Consider the following 20,774-nt stretch of genomic DNA (forward strand, 5'->3'; position numbering starts at 1 on the left):
TTGTACTCATAGAGATCCAAGAGGCCACCAGATTGTTTTAATCTCCCCAATGACTTCAGGTTTGGAGGCTTCAATATCCTCAAAATGAGATCAGGGGTTCTCATAGCTAGAAGAATAACCTGAGCATTTAAGAAAATCTGTCTATAATGTCCTGGTTCCACCCTATCTCCCAAATCAGGCTCCCAGACATGGAGCCCAGAAATACAGATATCTGAAGCCCTCCACCACACACACACCCCACCTAGTAGGTTCTGTGGTTCAGCCAGTTTTAGAAACAACTGAATAGATCATCTCTAATCCAACATCAATCCTTAATAGTCCATGAATTCAATGCACATCTGCAAGAGGAGTTGTGTTTTGGCTGCCAAAATAAGGCCCTAAGAAACCTCCCTGTCAAAAAGGAAGTTTAAAATTCCTTGATGTCAGCGGAGCTTGCGATAGAAACTGTAGTCCAACTGTGAGTTTTCAGAGTAAATATTATTACAATGATGTAGAATTTTAGCTGGTCCTATTAATTATGCAGTTGAAGCACTTCGATGAATTGCGGGTGCCCTAATGTAAACATTTGGTTCAGTAATTGTTACTCTCAAGTTCAATGGCCTCCTCAGATCAGTCAGCAAAGATTTACCATTGTTGTTATAACAACAAGAAGAGTCCAGGAAGAATGAGTCCTTTCGCCAGCTCTAACACTGGAAAATTCGGTAAACATATATTTAAGTCAGTGCCAAACAATAAATTCTCTGGCTAATAAGGATTATTAAGGAAAATGAGATGTCTCATAAGTAACATAAAGGGCTAGTAAACACTATCATTTCAAAGCCCCAGTTCTCCAGAGACAAAGATGACAAATTCTTCTAAGTAAACTGGTTATACCCCTCACCCCTTCTTCTTTCCTCCTGTGGTGATCCCCATCAGGTGCTAGCAATGGCTTGTGTTCCAGACTAGAGTTTGCTAGAAGAGAAGGGGTAGAAAGAGACAGGGGAGTACATGGCAGGGTAGCACTGAAAACCTGCTAGCAAGCCCTGCCTTTGCTATGTCCACGATTTTCTCTTATGATGGCCCTAGGGAAGTGCCTTCAGCTTCCTACAAAACAGAGACTTCTATGCTTAAAAACCTTAGTAGGGATCCCTGCACCTATATCATAAAACTCACATTGTTTAGAGTCAAGCAAGAGCATTTTCCCATTGGGCCTTGGTTCCTCCTGCCCACTCTTCCCTACCCTCACTCCCCAGTACCATATACATCCTCCATTCCTGGGACATTAAACTTCTGACTCTCCACAAATCAGGGTCTCTCTCTGCATGTGCTAAAGCCTCCAAAGCAGTAGCCTTCCTGCTCCCTTTCCTCACCTGCCAAATCTCTCAAGACCCAGCTCAGACAGTACTTCCATGGTGAAGCCTTCTCAGACTATCCCAAACAGACTTGTGGATCCACCCTTGGTACTCTGGAGCCCTTTGTTTAAACTCCAGTAATATCAAGTATGCTGCTAAAAAATTATTTATCTAATTGCCTATCCAACTCTTCTGCTAGACCATGAACTCAAGGCCAAGCTCATAGTAGACTCTGTTAGATCATCAGCAGAAGGGAGGGAAGGAAGGAGGGAGGAAGGAAGGAAGAAAGCTGAAAAGAAGGAGAGAAGAAAGGAAGGAGGGAGGGAGCAAGAAAGGAATGAAAGAAGAATGGATGGAGTGATAGACAAAGGGGCAAAAAGAGGCAGAAATAACTGGACTAGAGTCAGAAGCTTCTATTTCTCCACCTGTTGATATAATAAATGTATATTGGGAATAACTATTAAGTTCAAGACATTGTGCTGGGCATACTGAGACAAATAAGACACAACTGTGACCTCTGCAAGACACTCACAGGCCAGCAAGGAATACAGATAAGCACACAGACAATTGCATTGAAGCCTGTGAAGTCCACTGAAGGTACGCAAAGGCTGCTATGATATCATATGGGAGAATTTGCCAAAACAGTCTAGAGGAGTCAAATGGAAAGCGGAAACCTAAAGCATGAGTAGGACTGGAAGCAATTTATTTCCAGGAGAGGGACAGTAGGTGCAAAGGAAGGAAAATAAAGAAAATCTTGGACAAAGAATTGGGGCAGGAGACATAAGGTTGGAGAGGGAAGCGGTGGGTAGCCTCAAAGATGTCTAGCGTAAGCATGTGGACATGAGAGAAAGTGCTCGCTGAACCCTCAGCCTTTGTACGTGCTGCTCCTTTTACTTAGAATATGCTTGGTTTCTGCTGGAAAAATTCCGTCACCCTTCAATTAGAGGTTCCAGGCACCCTACACTTTCCCATTATAAATTCATCCTTCAAAATTCATTGAGTTATTCTATCTAATTCCTGGCTGCCCCAGTAAACTGGAAGGTTCCCCACTCTAGGCATTGTATCTGTCTTGCTCATCATGGTATCCCCAGCACTTAGAAAGTGCCTGCCTATGGTGAGCCCTCCATAAATGCTGGTTAAATGAATATAAGAAAAGCATGGTCTTCTTAACCAAGTCTTTCCATCATGGTTCTCTGAAATAGATTTTTTTAAAAATCCCACCTGGAAAAATGTTTGAGAAAAATCTATGAGGTAGAAAGAATCCCAACAGAGAGCTTGTTGTCACCCAGCCTCTGACACTCACACAAGAAGTGACCCCCAGCAAGACATGGAAGCTCACCAAGTTTCTTATTTATCAAATGGGGCTACTGGCCTGGATGAAATCTAAGGTTGCCTCTACCTCATCAAATCAATGGTGTCTACATTATAGCTCCAAAGCCATCATGACTCATGGCAAAAGTAATTTGGTGATACTGAGATGGAGGAAAGCACTCGGTGCCATTTACCTACAAGACTCATTGAATTTGTCCTAAGGGAAGCTGCTGCAACATGCACTCTCGACTTTATTAGATATGAAAACACAGTCAAAGAGGAAAGGAGAGGTCATCTCTCCTGTACAAATAAACTTTCTTTTAGTAAGTCCCCAAGAGATGGATATGGAGAGCCCAACATTTTCCACTTTCAAGTTTAAAATGGCCAGAAAGAACCACAATCCCTAGAGCCAAACCTGGGAGAAGGGCTGGAGGCGCCTCCAGCAGCAAAAGGTCACGTGGCTTGCTCTATGCCCAGGAGATTCAGAGGATTAGAAACAAACTAAAGCCATGATTTAAGTAATTTCATCTATGTGTTTCCAGAGATTAATTATATTTATTGCATCTGACACCAGTCAGGGATAGCAAACATCTTTTGTGAGGCTTACAACAATATTTAAAAAGCATTACTCGTAATGGCTGATTTTGTTTTATTGTATCTGACTCAAAGCCAAAGGTAGACAGCACTTAGCTGTCTGTGGACATTAATGTTTGGAGAGTAACAAAGACAGCTCCCCTCTCTGGCCTGCTACGGGCACTTGCACATACTGCCCATCCCCTCTCTATATGTGACATTGGGATGGGGGCAGGGAGGCAGTTCAACACCTTAGAATTTGTTGTGCAGCCACTGTATTTAAGCACAGTGCTAGGCATTGCCGGATTCTCAGAGGTGGATAAGACAAGGATCCCTGCCCCCCAGGTAGGCATAGGACTCATTAATAGTCTAACAAACACTACCCCATAAAGACAATACTACATGCCATACAACGGGTAAGATAGTAGTAGGATAAGAATATATTCAAGAGAACGGAGAAGTAAGTGCCAACTAGGAGCAATCAGGAAAGGACGTGGTATATGAGATGAGCCAGCAAAGAGGAGGTATCTCTTAGGTCAAGACAAATAGAAATTGAATCCTGGGTGCCAAGAATAGCATAGGCAAAGGTGGGGAACTGAGGAAGGGTGGGGCATGTTCAGGCAAAGCTTTAGATAGCATGTGGGGTAATGGCACATAGTGGGACAGGAGAAATGGAGCCTGTGGTTGAAAGGCTTGAATGCTGCCTAAGGAGGGGCATATATTTGGTAGTCAGCAAGGAGCATGCATGCCCCTGAGCAGAGCAGTACCATGAGAAGATCTACACTCCAGGGAATTTGTGTAGGGTGTTAGATAGCAGCCAGCGGGGCCTTTCAGAAAGTGCCCTCCATGGCCCAGTTGAGAGCCACTGCTCTAGAACATAGTCACACTTGGAGATTGGGGGCTGTAGGATTGCTTCAGAAATTAACATGGGGGGCTTGGTAAATTTTAGTCACCTGGCCTGGGGACCTAACTATGGTGTGTCCTACAAAAAGGCGATTTTAAATTTCCAGCCACCAACAGAAACAATATTCAAAAACAATTCATTTGTAAGTTGGAGACTGCCCTCCCAAATGATGGAAACTTGTTTCATATCTTTAAGGGGTGCTTCCACTTTTCAAACAGAACTTGCCATCCAGTGGAAAAGATGAAAGTATTTTGGACAACCAGGAGATCCAAGCATGAGGCCACTTACATCCACCTGTGCCACGACATCGGACAAGAATGCAGCCCACCGGGGAGGCCCCCCAGTAGCTACATAGTGGTTTATCTCCACAAGCCTTAAAAAATATCACAAAAGGGGAATGTCTTTAAAATCCATCACATCTTCAACAGAGTTAATTTTACTGGAAAATTGTTCTCCCTTTTTAGAACATTAGTCCCTAAGGACAGAGTATGAGAGGGAAAGACTTGTTTTTTTATGAACTTGCCTAAGAAAATTGATACACCCTAAAGCCCATCTAGTTATGAAATTCCATTGCATCTGTCTCTTGTTTGTTTGCTTTGAAACCACCAATCTAAATCTACTTGAGACACTCAATGCAAAATAATAATAGCTCTGTTCCTTTTTATTTGACTTTAAAGGAAAAACTAGAAGAAGAAGGGGATCAAGGTCTCAGTTAAAAATCAAGAAAATATGCCAGAAATCGACATCTATGCAAAATGAATCAAGATCAAACCTCTGTATTTTTGCATTGTTGCTGAATTTTTTTCTTTATAAAGAAGTCATTTATGTCTTTTTTTTTTCCTGCATGTTTTCTGGATCCGTCATCAGTACCGCATATTTTATTGTGCCAAGTATAAATCCTTAAGCATCATAAGAAGTTTCTACTGTGTCTTTGAAAAAATACAATTCAAAAGATCCATAAAACTGTACTGTAAAATTATGGATGCTAGCATAAATAGGGATATACACACTTACATGTCTATTGAGAAATGCATGTCTATTTAAATACTGTTTTTTATTTTAACATCATTTTAGACTTACAGAAAAGCTGAAGAATAGCATGAGGAATTCAGAATATCCATACACCTTTCACCTAGATTCCCCAAATATTACCATTTATCGTGTGTGCCTGTGTGTGCATGCACACTTGTGTGGATATGTAAGTTGCATACACGATGCACTTCTACCCCTAATTGCTGGAGTTTGTGTCTCCTCAAAACAAAACCATTCTCTTACACAACCACAATATGATTTGAAAGTAAGAAAATTAATAAGATATTGTTCAGACCTATTATACAGACTTAATTCTAACTTTGCCAGTTGTCCAAATAGTGTCCCTTAGAGCAAAAGAAAATCCCAGATCCCACATGGCGCTCATTTGTCATGCATTCAGCAGTATCGCCCTTGTGTATAAAGAGCAGAGACCAACTGTTTCTATCATACAAAAACTCAGAAAATACTGTTCCCTTGAGTTCTTCCTGAGGAATCTACTAAAGCCCATGTTTCAGACAACAAAAATGACTAGAGAACACATAAGGACAGATGGTGAGCACTTAACCTGTAGCTGCTTGAAGAACTAAGACTAAATGAAAGTTAACAGAGAACCTTATAATATATATACTATAGGACCATGTGAACACAGATCCGACTGTGAGGATGTAGTAAAGCCATGAAATAATGGAAAGACAAGAAATAGCATATGTAATACAGTTAACTGTTCTGAGGAATCATGATTGGTGGTAATAGTATTATGTTGTTATTCTGAGACTGTTGTGTTTATACCAAGAGATAAAGCAAGTAATTATGGGATAGTTTAATCCTATATACATGGGAACTAAGATTTTTGGTGTGAAAGAGGGGAGATACAGATGTAATATAGAGGAGGTAAAGTAAAAACCCTGTAGTCTTTAATTTGAATTAGAAGTTGGTGTTTTATTCATCAATTGCCATCAGGGAAATACAGATCAAAACTACAATGAGATACTACTTTACACCCATAAGAATGGCTAAAATTAACAAGACAACTGTTGGCAAGGATGTGGAGAAAGGGGAACCCTTTTACATTGTTGGTGGGAACACAAGCTGGTGTAGCCTCTCTGGAAAACAATGTGGAGGTTCCTCAAGAAGTTAAAAATAGAGCTACCCTATGACCCAGTAATTGCACTACTAGGTATTTACCCCAAAGACACAGATGCAGTGAAACAGATGGCCTGCACCCCAATGTTCATAGTAGCAATGTCCACAATAGCCAAACTGTGGAAGGAGCCAAGATGTCCATTGACAGATGAATGGATAAAGAAGATGTGGTATATATATACAATGGAATATTAGTCATCAGAAAGGACCAATACCTACCATTTATTTTGATGTGGATGGAATTGGAGGGCATTATGCTGAGTGAAATAAGTCAATCAGAGAAAGACAATTATCATATGGTCTCACTCATATGTGAAATATAGGAAACAGTGAAAGGGACCATAAATAAGGAGGGAAACTGAATGGGGAAAAATTAGAGAGGAAGACAAACCATGAGAGACTCCTAATTCTGGGAAACAAACAAAGGGTTGCATAAGAGGAGGTGGGTGGGGTGATGGGCTAACTGGGTGATGGGTTATTAAGGAGACACATGATGAGATGAGCACTGGGTATTATACTATATGTTGGCATATTGAATTTAAATAAAAGGAAAAAATGTTTTTAGAGAAATTGGTGTGTTGTTAATTTTAGCCATTCTGACTGGTGTGAGGTGGTATCTCACTGAGGTTTGGATTTGTATTTCCCTGATGCCAAGTGACGTTGAGCATTTTTTCATGTGTATGTTGGCCATTTGTATGTCTTCTTTGGAGAAATGTCTGTTCATCATTTCTGTCCATTTCTAAACTGGGTGATGGGCATTAAGGAGGGCTCTTGATGTCATGAGCACTGGGTGTTATATGCAACTGATAAATTACTAAATTCTACCCCTTAAACTAATAATACACTACAGGTTAATTAAATTGAATTTAAATTTAAAAAAAATTTAAAGGAATTAGTGTGAACTGATATGGCATTTTATCTGCTTCTAGACAGATGACAGATAGGTGGTGAGAGAGACAGAGTTTGTCTGTCTGTGTATGTATGCGTGTTTTCTTAGCTCTGTCCACTGAGAAAGCCTAGAAACAAAGGCCAACCCAGTTCTAGAATCATGTCAAGGAGATACGAGAGCAGCTGATCACAGAGGTCTAAGTGGAAGAGCTTCTCTAACTCACAGATGGGACAATGTGACTTCCATAAGGATGAGAATTACAAGAAATTGGAATTCATCAAGTATATTTAAACCTATGAGCTCATGATGACATGTTTGAAAAACCTAACAGGTAAACTTTTGAGGATGACAAAGAACCAGTACATGATCTTGAAAACTTAAGTAAAAGGGAGTGCCTGTTTGGCTTAGTTGGTTAAGCATCGGCTCAGGTCATGACCCCAGAGTCCTTGGATTGAGCCCAATGAGACTCCCTGCCTCCCCTCTCCCCCTGCTCCTCTCTCTGCTCCTTTTCTCTCTCTTTCTCTCTCTCTCTCTCTCTCTCTCTCTCAAATAAATACATTTTTTTAAAAGAAAGGAAACTATCAAACATGTATCTTACTTTCCAATATGTATAAACTATTAGATAACCAAATAGTGGATGAAAGGAAGTATATCCTTTTAAAACTATTCCAGATAATAAATGAAAACAAAGTGATAGTCTTAGAACATCACTGTTCTGCAGCTTCCAACAAATGAATGGATCTAGGTGACATGCATCATATCCTCCAACATTAAAAATAAGAGGGAAAAGAACAGGTACATGACAGAAGAATACAGCACCAGCTATAATCACCTATCCCAGGGGCTGATCCTGAATCTGCCTCTGGATCCAGCTGTCAATTTATAGGAAGACAGGGAACACAGGAGCATGTTGAACTGCACAATGAGGGCACAATCAGCAAAATTCAGCCTGGAGCATAGTCCACAGGTCAAATGGGCCAGGTTCTTCAAATTCATATATAAAAACTTTTCAGTAGGCAAAATTATGATGTGTAGGGCTGCATACTTTTAACTAAACCATAAATATACAAGAAACTTAATACCATAAAAACCATAAAAGTGATTACTTTTGGTGGGAGTAAGGGAATTCTAGAATAACCGGCAAAATTCTATTACAATAAAAAATTTAAAAATAGATTTAAAAGTCAAAAAATAAAACAGTTGTTATTTTAAAAAGCCTTTCCAGAACAGGAATCCATTATGATTATATATACAACATCAGAAAACCCATACAGTGTTCATCTATATATATAATAAATGTCTGGAAGAAGGCATGAAGCCTACATACAAAATAATGAATGATGAGCAGTAGGATGTACTGCTGGGACTCAGATCAGGATGGAGGGGAAGCCCAGAAGCTTAGTACCAAAGGATTCTCACTTCTTGCAGGATTTCTATACTGTTTACATTTTTACAAGCAACTTTTCATGTATTATTCATGCAGATTAAATGATTCCATCAATCAAGGAATGAGGGAGTGATGAGTTAAGGAATATGTAAGCTAGTGGGCTAGTGACAGTAAGTAGATGAGTGAGTGAATTAAATGAATGAGTGAGTGAGTGAGTGAGTGAGTGAGTGAATGGATGGATGGATGAATGAATGAATGAATGAGTGAATGAGTGAACGAATGAGTGAGCAAGTGAGTAAATGAATGTAGCATGAAAAAAGTACCCCAGTACAATAGGCAGGTCTTACCAGTTAGGTCTTCATAAAATCACATTAGTAAACCACAGGGAAAAACAGATCATGCAAAAGTCACCCCAGACACCTCATGTTCTGCATATTTGAAGAACCTTGAATCCCCAGTCACTGACTCCACGAGATTTACACTAAAATTTTATAAATGAAAAATTTATAAGGAAACTTGACAATGGGCCAGTCAAGTATGAATTCGGAGCCCAATGCCACTTTGATTGATCCCCTGTGTCCATCCTAACACCATCTTGCCTGCTCCCTGAGAACCCTTAATTAGGAGATCCCACCAAGAAGTCTTGCTGGCAAAAAAAATTCTAAAGGCCACCTCTGCACACATCTAGAACTAGTTCTTTGTGACATTCCTTTTAAACACAGAACCACAGCCTCTAACTCACTTACCAGCCAGTGTCCAAATTCAGAGCAGAGAGGCATTCTTTCAAAATTGATGGAATTGAAAAACGACTCTATTTCCGATCAAGTTTCTCCAACTTGCTGTGTTCAGCACTAGGAATTCAAGGTTTTAGAAAGCTGGTCAGGGGAGAGTGTCTTGCTTAACTTCTCTGGGTTTCAATCAGGGTTACCTAATATTTGGTTACCTAATATTTTTTTAAAGATTTTATTTATTTATTTATTTGAGAGAGAGAGCAAGTAAGAACACAAGAAGAGGGGAGAAGCAGAGAGGAGAGGGAAAACTGCACTCCCCACCAAGCAAGGAGCCTGATGGGGGGCTCGATCCCAGGACTCTGGAACCATGACCTGAGCCAAAGGCAGATGCTTAATTGAGTCAACCAGTTGCCCCAGTCAGAGTCTTTAACTGTAAAATGGAAGGAATATATCACCTGCCTCACAGAGAAGTTATACAGCCTCAAGAGAGAATTATGTGAAATGCCCAGTACAGTGCCTGGTTCATAGCAAGTGCTTAGTAGGTATTTGCTATAGTTATTATTTTTTTCATTAAGGTGAAATTCACATAACACAAATAAACCATTTTAAGGAAAATAATTTAGTGGCATTTAGTATGATCAAATATTGTGCTCTGAGACATTTTCATTACCCAAAAGGAAGTCCCATATTCATTAAGTAGTCAGCTCCCTCTTTCCCTTTCTTCCTGGCCCTGACAACTGCCAATGCATCTTCTATCTCCATGGGTTTATCCATTCTGCACACTTCATATAAATGGAAACATATAACATCTGACCTTTTAGGTCTGGCTTCTTTCATTTAGCCCCATGTTTTCAAAATTCATCCATATTATAGTAATGTATCCATATTTTATTCCTTTTTAAGGCTGAATAATATTCTATTTTATGTGTAGAGACCACAACTCATTTGTTTGTTAATCTGTTGAGGGCAATTTGGGTCATTTCTACTCTTTGGCTATTGTGAATAGTGCTGCCGTAAGCATACACATACATGTATTTGTTTCAGTGCCTGTTTTCAATTCTTCTGAGTATAAATCTCAGAGTGAAATTGCTGGGTCATATGGTAATTCTAGGTCTAGCTTTTTGAGGAACGACAAAACTATCATTACTTCTAAAACATTCATTGCAGTGCCACTAAGTACACGTACTGTTTCATGAGGGGGATAAATATCTATGATCCAGGAGTCCCTATGAGAATTAGTTTCTGGTGAGCATCATTTTTCTAAAAGAAAACAAATAGTTATTACACACATTTCAAAATTTTTGGGTAAATAAGTCTATTCTTTTAAGTAATACTGATAACTTCCAACTAGGTCAAACTTGACTGTCTATAGTACCTAACTAATAAAATGTGTTTCTAGGCCTTCCCTGTCTGAGCATGCATGAATGCAAAATGGCAGAAAGCCTGTCTGGCACAATTGCTCACATCTCACTGAATGCAGTTCAAGAAATAAATAGAATAGCAAGCCGAAAGAGGAGCTATTAATAGAGCTCACAGAAATACAGGTTGAGGACGCCATTGTGTGCTTCAGAAAAACTAATCCAGGGCAGAGACTCAAAGAGCAGAACAAAAGGACACGAATGCCAAGACATGGAGAACATCTCCCACTTATGGAAGGAGGCAGGGTCAAGGGATGAGAGAGGAATGTTAGCTTCATGCCCCTGCCAGTATCTTTCATGGCTAATTACACCCCGACAGCCTATAAATTCCTCTAATAGTTTTCAATGGAGAAACTATTCTTCTACCCATCCCCACAAACTATTAAGTAATGTAGCTGATTTAGACTGGCTTCCAGAATCGCCCAAGTGGCGCTGATTATCACTGATGGGTGTGGACAAGAGAGAAAGCAAGAATGCATTCTTCTGAGAGCCTTCTGGGCAAAAAAACACCATGTATGGTAAATATCAGATTCCACATATCAAATGTCCCCATTTCCCAACTGAAGCAAGTATCTAAGAAGCACCTCTCCTCCTCCTCTCTTCCCATTCTGCTACCTCTAAGACTAGGACCCAGCACAATAGCTAACCTCTCCTACTACCCAGCTCTCAAAGTCATTTTTCAGAGTCAAGGAATTTATCTTTCTTACCAGGGAAGAGTTCTGGCTCCAAACATATCAGCTAAAAAATAAAAATTCGACTTTGCAGAAACAAAAGCTCATTCATCTCCAACCAGCAGCTTCTTCCATGGTCCTTGATGAAGAAGATAACACACAGCATTTATATGGCAACTTTTGTCTTCAAGATACTTTATAGACCTAGGTCAGGAAAGAGGAAACAAATAGTAGGTTGACAGATCACTTTCAAAACCCTGTTTAGGGCTAGTCTACATTTTGTTTAAATAAAGCAAAAAATGGATCAAAGGCCCATAGTTCTAAAAAGAGTAAACGATCTATGAGGCATAAGAAAATAAATAATAAAATAGGTGTCAAGTCCCCAGAGGGAGACCCGCATCTGCTAAAGCCCACTGACTTTGGAGTCAAACACACCTCATTTCAAATCCTCATCTTGCCATTTACTAGTTCTCTCTCCTCTGAGAGCATCAGTATTCTCACTGGAAAATGAAAGAAATAACACAACTTACCGGATAGGTTTAAGTGACATAATGTCTGGCCTGACAATCAGTAATTATGGTGGTATTGGTAATAATATATTGGTGACCCAATCTAATTTGTTATAAGACTAAACCTTTCCAAAATATTAAAAAGCTCAGAATCCCTGAACACATTGAAAAGTAGCATATATTTTGCATTTTTTTTAACAATTTGGAAATTGTTTTTTTAAGATCTTTGCGGTTAGTAACAGGACATTAATGATATAGCATGAGGGCCTGGGCCAAGGCTCTTCTAAGGGGCTTGAGTAAAGACATCTGGGAGCAGGAGAGGCCTCACATTAAATCCACTCAGATGACTTCAATCTCTCACCATGCTCGCTTCCATGTTACTTCCTTGTTGAGTGTGGACTGAGATGAAGTGGTGTCATTTGTGGAAGGAATTTCTCCAAGACACAGAAAGGCTTATAGATAAATACTGATTTAAGACTAAAAATTAAATGTCAGTTACTTTTATGAGTAAAGATAGGAGTGGAGACCTTTGAGGCTTATAATTCTTCTCTCATCAACAGAGAATTTAGACATGTGAATTACTATTTAAAATTTGCACATCTGGAACAATTTCCTACTTTATCACAACCAGTCAAATAGGACCTGCCTGGAGAATTTTGAATGTCCAACTGGGCACTCACTAATGACCTTAATATCCATTTCACCAGCGCAGCTCTCCCCCATGAATTACAGAACCATCAACTTGGCAAATTGAACACCAATAAAAAATAAATTTATTATAAAAAAAAAAGAAGAGAAAATGGACAGAAGTTGCTGATGGGTTGGCCATGATGTGTGGGTGGGAAGTGAAGAAAATGACACTAAGGTGGACCTTCAGTTTCTACCTGGCAAAACTGGATGCAGAGAGAACCATTCACAGAGGGTGGAGACACAGGAACACAGGAAGAGGGAAGAAGCACAGAGATATTGGGAGAAGATCATTAGGGCAGATTTGGGCAAGTGGAATTTGAGATGCTTGTGTAAGCAACATCCAGTGCTCATCCCGTCAAGTGCCCCCCTCAGTGCCCGTCACCCATTCACCCCTACCGCCTGCCCTCCTCCCCTTCCACCACCCCTAGTTCGTTTCCCAGAGTTAGGAGTCTTTATGTTCTAAGGGAAGGGAGAAGAAGTGTGTGGGAAATATCAGAAAGGGAGACAGAACATTTTCTCTTCTAATACTAATCAGACATCTTCACTTTTCCCCAGTTCCATGGCAAACAACCTATAAAGTCAAGAGACTAATTTTTTTCATAACTAGTCCCCCAGCATCCTTCTTGGCCCTGGCCTAAATTCTTCCCCACAGTTTCCAGAATGATCTCAAAACTCAGAGTTCTATCTTAAATCCTTCCTTGGCTTCCATTGGCCAGGTAAGGGAGAAAACTTTAAGCACTAGAACACTCTCCATGATTGGGCCTCAGACACTTCCTTACTCTGAGCTCCAGTCAGAGTCTTCCTTTAATTACATGCCCACTCCTGCCACAGGATCTTTGCATATGCTCTTCCCCACCTCACACACTCTCTTTCCCTTTTGCATCCAATTAAACAAATCCTACTTGCCCTGCATATCTCCATTCAAAAATTGCTCCTTGAGAAATTTAGATCCATTAGTTCTGTGTGGTTCCATGTGGCTTTGTATATAGGATCATGGAATCATCTTTCTTTCTCTTGCTGCCCTCCTTTCAGTCTGCATGTATCCCTTCATTGCAGTGGCTATTATGACTGCCCCTCAACTAGCCTGTGAGTTCAATGAAAGTAGAGCCTGTGTCTGGTTTGTATAGCATTATATCCTGACTACCAAGCACAGTGCCTTGTGAAAAGTAAACACTTGGTAAATTGAATGAATGAGCAAATAAATGAGTGTGAAAAGGTATAAGGCACATCAAATAGGAGAATAGGGGAGATTTACAAGTAACCTTAAAAAGGGTTCTGTACAACAAAATTCCAGGGCAGGGCAAGGGGAAGGCAGAGGACCTCTGTGTCCCAGGTCAGAGTTTTACAGCAGGGCCCCCAAGATCCTGGCTTTGTTGCTACCAGCAAACTCCGCAGGAAGAGAGGCGCAAACATTTGGGTACCTTCCTCTCATTTCACCTCTCTGAGGATCGTGGGTTTCAGATGGAGAGTCAACAGTAGGGCTGAAGATGAGTGAGATAAAGAGGAAAATGTGAGACTCCCTGGGTGGCTCAGTGGTTGAGTGTCTGCCTTTGGCTCAGGTCATGATCTCGGGGTCTTGGGATCAAGTCCTGCATTGGGCTCCCTGCAGGGAGCCTGCTTCTCCCTCTGCCTATGTCTCTGCCTCTCTCTGTGTGTCTTTTATGAATAAATAAATACAATCTTTAAAAAAAAAAAAAAAAGGAAAATGTCACCATGAAACATTCTAGAGCTATCAGTACAAGATGTAAATGTGCCAAAGAATATCAGATAGAAATTGGACCTATCTAGAGTTTTGTAAAATGAACCAGGTAAGGTCACAAATATCCCTGTGTTTTATGTCCCTTACAAATTATGTAGTCCCTTCACTGTCTTAAAAACTGTTGGAAATTTCCAACTAATGGGGAGAAATACAGTCCCTAGCCTTTCCCCGAGATGTCTGAGGAAGTGAGACTAGACAGGGGTTTTGTGGCATGTCACAAAAGCCACATCATGTTTCAAAGGAAGATGGGAAGAGGTGTTCTGTCCAACAATGTGGAATTCTTCGGCTGAGAGCAGCAACTAGATCTTCTTCCAGACTGTGAACTGCCAGAGGATGTTTGCCTAAATGCTAAAAGGACTCCAGTCATGCGCCTTTTCTGTTTTGATAATTACTCATTCATCTAAAAGGAAAAAAAGACATGAAAATGAACATTTCTCTCAAGTGGGTGCCTACATTTAAAATAAAGCATCTTGAAGGAACTAAAGAATTAGCAAAGCAAGGACAGGACTGTCCTGCAGAAAGACAGCAGCCTCCGCAAGAGCTGCGGCTCAATTCTTTTCAGCACCAGACTTGAAAGTGTGTTTGTTTGTTTCTTTGTTTACTTTTGAAACTTGGGCTTTAAAGCAATGTATATGACATCCAGACCTTGCATTTCAAGCAGAACAACAGAATTCTAAACTCTAGCTTTATATAAAAGTAAAACATGACTACTTGGCTGTTTTCTCTGCCCCAACACATAGGATTGAGAAAATGCTTGAGAACATTTTATCAGGAAATACATGCCATGTTGTCATGCATCCAACTTCTTCTTCCCCCTTCTGAAGACCCGACCTGTAGTACTTCGCTTCTGAAGACCCCACCTGTACTGCTCTGTCCCCTCTTCCTGAACCACCTGCAAGTCAATCCAGAACCCTCTTCTTCTGTTTACTAAACTTCAATCTTTACCCCCTGCCCTTTTCTTGCCTTGGCAAAAACCCTAAAGCTTTCAGGGTGGTTAGCAAACGGTAGGTGTAGGCCTAAGGGTTAAGAATTCACGCTCCCAGATGATAATCATCAGTATATTGTTCTGGAAAATTAAATACACCTGGGCCAAGTTTCTTAAGGCTGTACTCTTTGGAGATGTTTCAATTTTTTAAAAAAAGAAGAAACAGTTCAAGAATGTGAACTTCATTTCTCACATATATTTTCCTAGGCTGACTGGCTAGCTGGCTGGCTTGCTTGCTTGCTTGCTTTGTTTTTTATCTTTTCCTTTTTTTTTTTTTTAATTTCATTATGGGCTTTGGGTTTTCCCCAGATTTTTACCTACTCTTGTCCTTCTTGACATATGAGACATGTGTTTGTATTCTTCCATCTTAGTAGGAGCATTAAACAACAAAAGAAACTGTTCAAAATGTCCTGTGCTATGATTCAGTTCAGGCAATCACCATCCTCACACTGTGCACAGCTCTCCGGTGACAAAGATAAACAGCACCTGGCAATCTAAGTGGTAGGTACATTCATTCAAGAAATGCTTATTTGATCTTTCTACACACCAAAAGTGGTGCTTGCAGCAAGGGTCCAGAAAACCAATCAAGATGTTTTGGTTCTCAAGGAATTCCTATCTGTTGGGAATGATGGATTAGAATAGCAGTGAGGCTCTGCCAGAGGAGTGGACCCCTGTGATAGAAGAAACACCAAGGAATGATGCATGTGATGGGGTCACTCATTTACCAGATAGCCAAGATGCCATGGTGGGCCTTCCAGGCAGAGAGCAGCAGAACCAAAGTCACAGATACATAAAAGGATGTAGGGCAATAGAGAGACAGGGCATTTTAAGGTGGCCAGACCAGGCTTCTGGGAAGAGTGGCAAAAATGAAGCTTAGATGTATCTATTGAAATAGATTATGAAAGCTTTGGTGTGTAATGCCAAAGAGTTGGATTTATCCTGCAATAATAAGAAGGAAAAATACAAGGTAAGCTTTTGGTTTGGCAAGGGACTCAACAAAGAGTTATAATAGAAAGTGTAATCCTAATGTTTCTCCTATAACTATAAGAGAATTATACTTAAGGAGAATGGAGGGGAGAGAGTCATCCTTTTCAATTGAGGACAACTTGAAGGGGACTTCAGGAGGAAGATGGTTTCCAAACAATGCCTGAAAGGATAAAGGGATCTCAAACCATGAGTGATGAAAGAGGGCCACCTATTCAGCACAGAGATAGAGGGTGGTAAGCATACATGGCTTTGTGCAGGAGCATGGGATCTGCCAAGGCCAGCCTGAAGCTGTTAGAGGTTTAGAGTAGGATATGAGCCCGCAAGTTAGCCTAGGTCACACTGTGGAGCCGTTTGAATGCCACATTATGGGTATTGTTCTAAAGGCAACAGGAAGCCTACAGGACTGGTGATTTTGAAGTTAACTCTGGCAACATTGTAGAGTATGGATTAGATGTGGAGAGAGACTAAGCAGAGAGACCAGTGTGAGGGCCACTGCAAAAACTAGGCAAGAAATTACAAGGGCTTTATGGCCAAGCATGATACAGCTGGACTGTGCCTCCTAGCCTCCATTGAGAGTGGGTGAGACCACGTGGAGTATGATCAGAAGAAATGGGTTCAGTTGCAAGATCTGTTCATCAAACCTCCTGAGTATCTCTTCAGTGCCTCTTTCCTTCCAGGTGGCAGTGATAAAGCTGAATCCAGGGTTCCTTGGTGGCCCAGTGGAGGCTCCACCAGCTTGAGTCACTACATGGCTCATGGACTATAACCAGTGTACTTGACCAGTTCTCTTACGTGAGCAAAGACTATCCTTCTCTTGGTTTTATGTCATTTGTGCTTTGAGATCTCTTTGCTATACCAGCGATGCCTGCCTTACCTAACATTGCCCTCAACTGTAATGGTAGCACTGAGGATGGAAAGAGACAGAGTCAAGAGACATTGTGGAGGTTAGTCCTCAGGAACTGGCTACCAATTTTAAGAGCAGGTAAGGGTGAAGAGTCAAAGCTGGTGCCAATATCTCCAGTCTGGACGAAGGAGAGTTTTGTTAGGTCCTTAATCTGAAAGAGTGACTGTAGGAGGAGGAAGGGGTTTTAGAGGAAGGTAATGAGACCCATTTCGAACATGTAGAAGTTGAAATATCTGTGGGGGACCAAGGTAGAGCTGTCCAGTGGGCAGTTAGGAACACAGGCAAGGAATTGGCCCATGGAAGCCTGAGTAGAGCTGCACAGACACTCCCAGAACAACCTGAGATGCCCGGGAAGCCTCCTGTGTACTTTATTCACACTTTGAGGAAATGTTGCAAATGTCAAAGACTACAGATTATATTAATCAGTTATTTAAAGTATTATTGGTAACCTTTTAAGGTAAATACTGAATGAATCATAGGTGATAAGTTGCCTTGAGTTAAAAAAAAAAAAAAAAAAACCCGTTCTGCTACTTAGCAGCATAGCAAAAGACTTTATCTCTCAGGGACTCAGTTTTCTTCCTGTACAAGATGGAGATAATACCTCTGCCCTTCCAGGGTGGCTGTGAGGAATAATTGGAGTAAATAGCCCATGTTATATGGGGATCTGCACCTTTGTGTTCCATTATCATAAACCAATGTCAAAAAGAGCTAGTACTTACAGAATTATTCTACACACACCACCAGGTCCACCCAGTTAATCTTGACAATGCTCCTCATAGGTATTATCACCTTCCCCACTATCGAAAAAGGAACCCAAGACCAGAGAGATTAAGGAGCTTCCTCAAGGTCACACAGCTAATGGTGAAGCTGGGCTATGGTTCCAGCAGGCAGACTCTGGCACATGGGCTCTTCCCTACCACATGACACTCCCACAGCAGGCCACTCTTCCTGGAAAGCATAGTCCCCTTTGGGAGCTCAGTGTCCCTCTTCAGCCTTGGCCTTTCCTGAGCCCTGGTCTAGGAAGCATTTACAGTGGCTGTAAGTATGTGTTCATCAAGAGTTTCATCAAGGCTGTTGACAGTTCTCCACAGGTGAGAAGTGATTATGAGAACCTCTGACTTGTTCTTGAAGGGCAGTTTCACAATAATGGGGAAAAGTCAGGAATTCCCAAGAAACAAATGCCAGTTGGTAATGCTGGGGCATTTATAATGTTCTTAATTTTTCAAAGCATGTCTGTAAGCTACATCTTCTTTCCACTAAAGTAAATTGGGGCTCAAGCCATTCAAAGGCTCATGGAGGTAAATAGGGAACACTGGCAGAGAACTTGTAAATTGTCACTCTTGAAAGATGCTTTTTCTTGGAACTCTCCCTTTTCTTTCTCATCCTGGCCCATCACAAGCCAGAAGAACAAATGCAATGGGAGAGAAGGGGAGATGGGTCATTCTGGCTGCTGGGCCCTCTCATGGGTTGTGGGACCCTCCCTACTGGGAAATAGCCTGGAGCCTCCCCAGAGGTTGTGCCACTATTGTTCCCATGGGTTCCTCTCTTTCAGATTGTTCTACTGTCTGGTCAGGGGACAAGATCAGAGTGGAGGACAGGCTCTGCTACAAATTACTGAATCTAAACCATAAGAGGTGAAAACCAAAGCAGTGGGATGATACTTTGGAAAGACACCAGGGATGGGGCAGCTCAGACCACAGTGCTTGATTTGGTAAAGTGTGAATTCTCAAATAGGGAAACCCAGGACTCTCTCTGCTGATTCCATATTTATTAGTAGGACACTCCAAGGAGCTTCAAAACTGAGAAGTCCAGAGCATTTCTGAATAGTTTCTGGCCCCATCTGCTGAAGCTCCGCAAGACTCAGTATCTCCCCTGATCTGCCCTCAGCTGCCTCCCCAGGTCTTCTTGTTGGCGTCTGAGGGGAGCCATGTGCCCTGGAGTCTTTTCTTCATGGTACATAGACTGTTCCAGTCCCTTCTCAGGATTCCGCAAAGCTTACAGGCCTTTCCTTCCCAGCTACAACCCTTATTCCTAAGCCTTGGTGTCCATCATACTCTCATTAAAAAAAAAAAAGAAAAAAAAAGTTTTCAATTTTAAAAACCACAAAATAAAAAAGTCAATCAATATATAACTTAGAAGTCCTTCTAATAGTCTCTGTACCCAACAGCCCTAATGGCTGGCTGGTGCCTTTTTTCTTCTTTGCTCAGTCTGCAGCTCATTTAAGCATCAGTGGAGATGACTCATGCTCTAGTTCTTAAAATCAAACTTGCTCCACCAAACCCAAAACCCTGTATTTATCCAAATTGTAGAAACATGCTCTTACCACCCATCCACCAAAATACCTCCTATTCAGAACAACAGAGTGTTAATGGCTGATTCCACCCTCCCAATTTCCAAAAATATTCATACTGCTTCTTCATCAGGGCAGCAGCCCTCATTTTTCCTCTCACAGAGAATTCCACTCACAATGGGCTTACCAATTCACAGGTCTTACAGAGCACTCTTAATGGGCATTTCTTAAAAGTTGATCAGAGGGTCGAGGTATGTATACCTTGACCGGTGGGATCCCCTGATTCAAGAATTTCATTTTGCTGTTGAGGAAGCAGGCCTACAATGCTAAAGAATTTGCCCAAAGTCCAAGTTAAAAGATTTGCCTGAAGGAAGCCTCATCACCCTCCAACACAATACAGATGCTCAAACAGCTTTCATATTTTCTCTAGGTCTAGAAGAAAGAAATTACCTCCAATTTTCTCATCTTTTTTAGGTAAAAAATCACTTAGCTGTCATTGGTAACAACAACTTCTTTCTTTATCAAAGAAGACGTCATGGTGGAGAAAGCTCAGGTTCAAAGAGTATTGTTGTGAACAGGTGGAAGGAAGGCTCTTCCAGGCAGCCTGAGCAAAAGTATGAAGATGGGACCTCCTGATATCCATAACAAGACGTGGAGTAAACAGTTCCATTGTCTGGAGCATAGGCAGATGAAAAAGAATAGTGACAAGCAGATTTAAAAACTTTGTACCTTTACAATTATTCTTCCAAACTAATTAATTTCTAATCATATTAATATACATAGAGAGATATAAGTCCCATCATGTGTAATTCCATATTATTGTAGCTTCAAGAAGTCTCTACCCCAAGAACATTGGGGAAAGTCAAATTTTGCTAATTATAGGAGGGAGATTGACTACAAAGAAGAATTTCCCAACCATTGGATCTTTTTATAAAAGGCATGCACTTCCAACCAAGTAATGAGCTCCCCACTGCTCAATGCATTTGAGTGGGGGCTGGATGACTGCCTGCTTGGAAGGTAAGAGAGATTTCTGCTTTGATGGGAAGTTGGCAGAAGGATATTGAAGGAGTCTTCCAAGTGTAATAGGTTGTAATCTCTTGGGTAAGAACTAAGCATCCACCTGGATTCAACCCCAGTTCTGCTCCTTACCAGCTGGATGACCTGAGCAAAGCAGCTAACATCTCTGTGCTCCAGTTTCCTCAATGGAAAATAAGGATATAAATACTAGTGCCTACTTCAAGGGTTATTGCAAGGATTAAA

At 41.0% G+C, this 20,774-nt stretch overlaps 1 long non-coding RNA gene across 1 annotated transcript in view; it reads right to left on the reverse strand.

Annotated features, from left to right (window-relative positions):
• LOC144301655 (uncharacterized) overlaps window positions 1-20,181 on the reverse strand; it is a 46,982-nt gene extending 26,801 nt beyond the window's left edge. Inside the window, exons 1-2 of the long non-coding RNA XR_013368394.1 lie at window positions 19,965-20,181; window positions 11,427-11,594 (exon numbers count right to left, since the gene is read on the reverse strand). This is a non-coding gene — a long non-coding RNA (uncharacterized LOC144301655). The remainder of the gene's footprint in view (window positions 1-11,426; window positions 11,595-19,964) is intronic.
• Window positions 20,182-20,774: the final 593 nt, after the last annotated feature.

The sequence above is a fragment of the Canis aureus genome, chromosome 30 (genome assembly GCF_053574225.1).
Source record: "Canis aureus isolate CA01 chromosome 30, VMU_Caureus_v.1.0, whole genome shotgun sequence".
In the NCBI taxonomy this organism is placed as follows: Eukaryota; Metazoa; Chordata; class Mammalia; order Carnivora; family Canidae; genus Canis; species Canis aureus.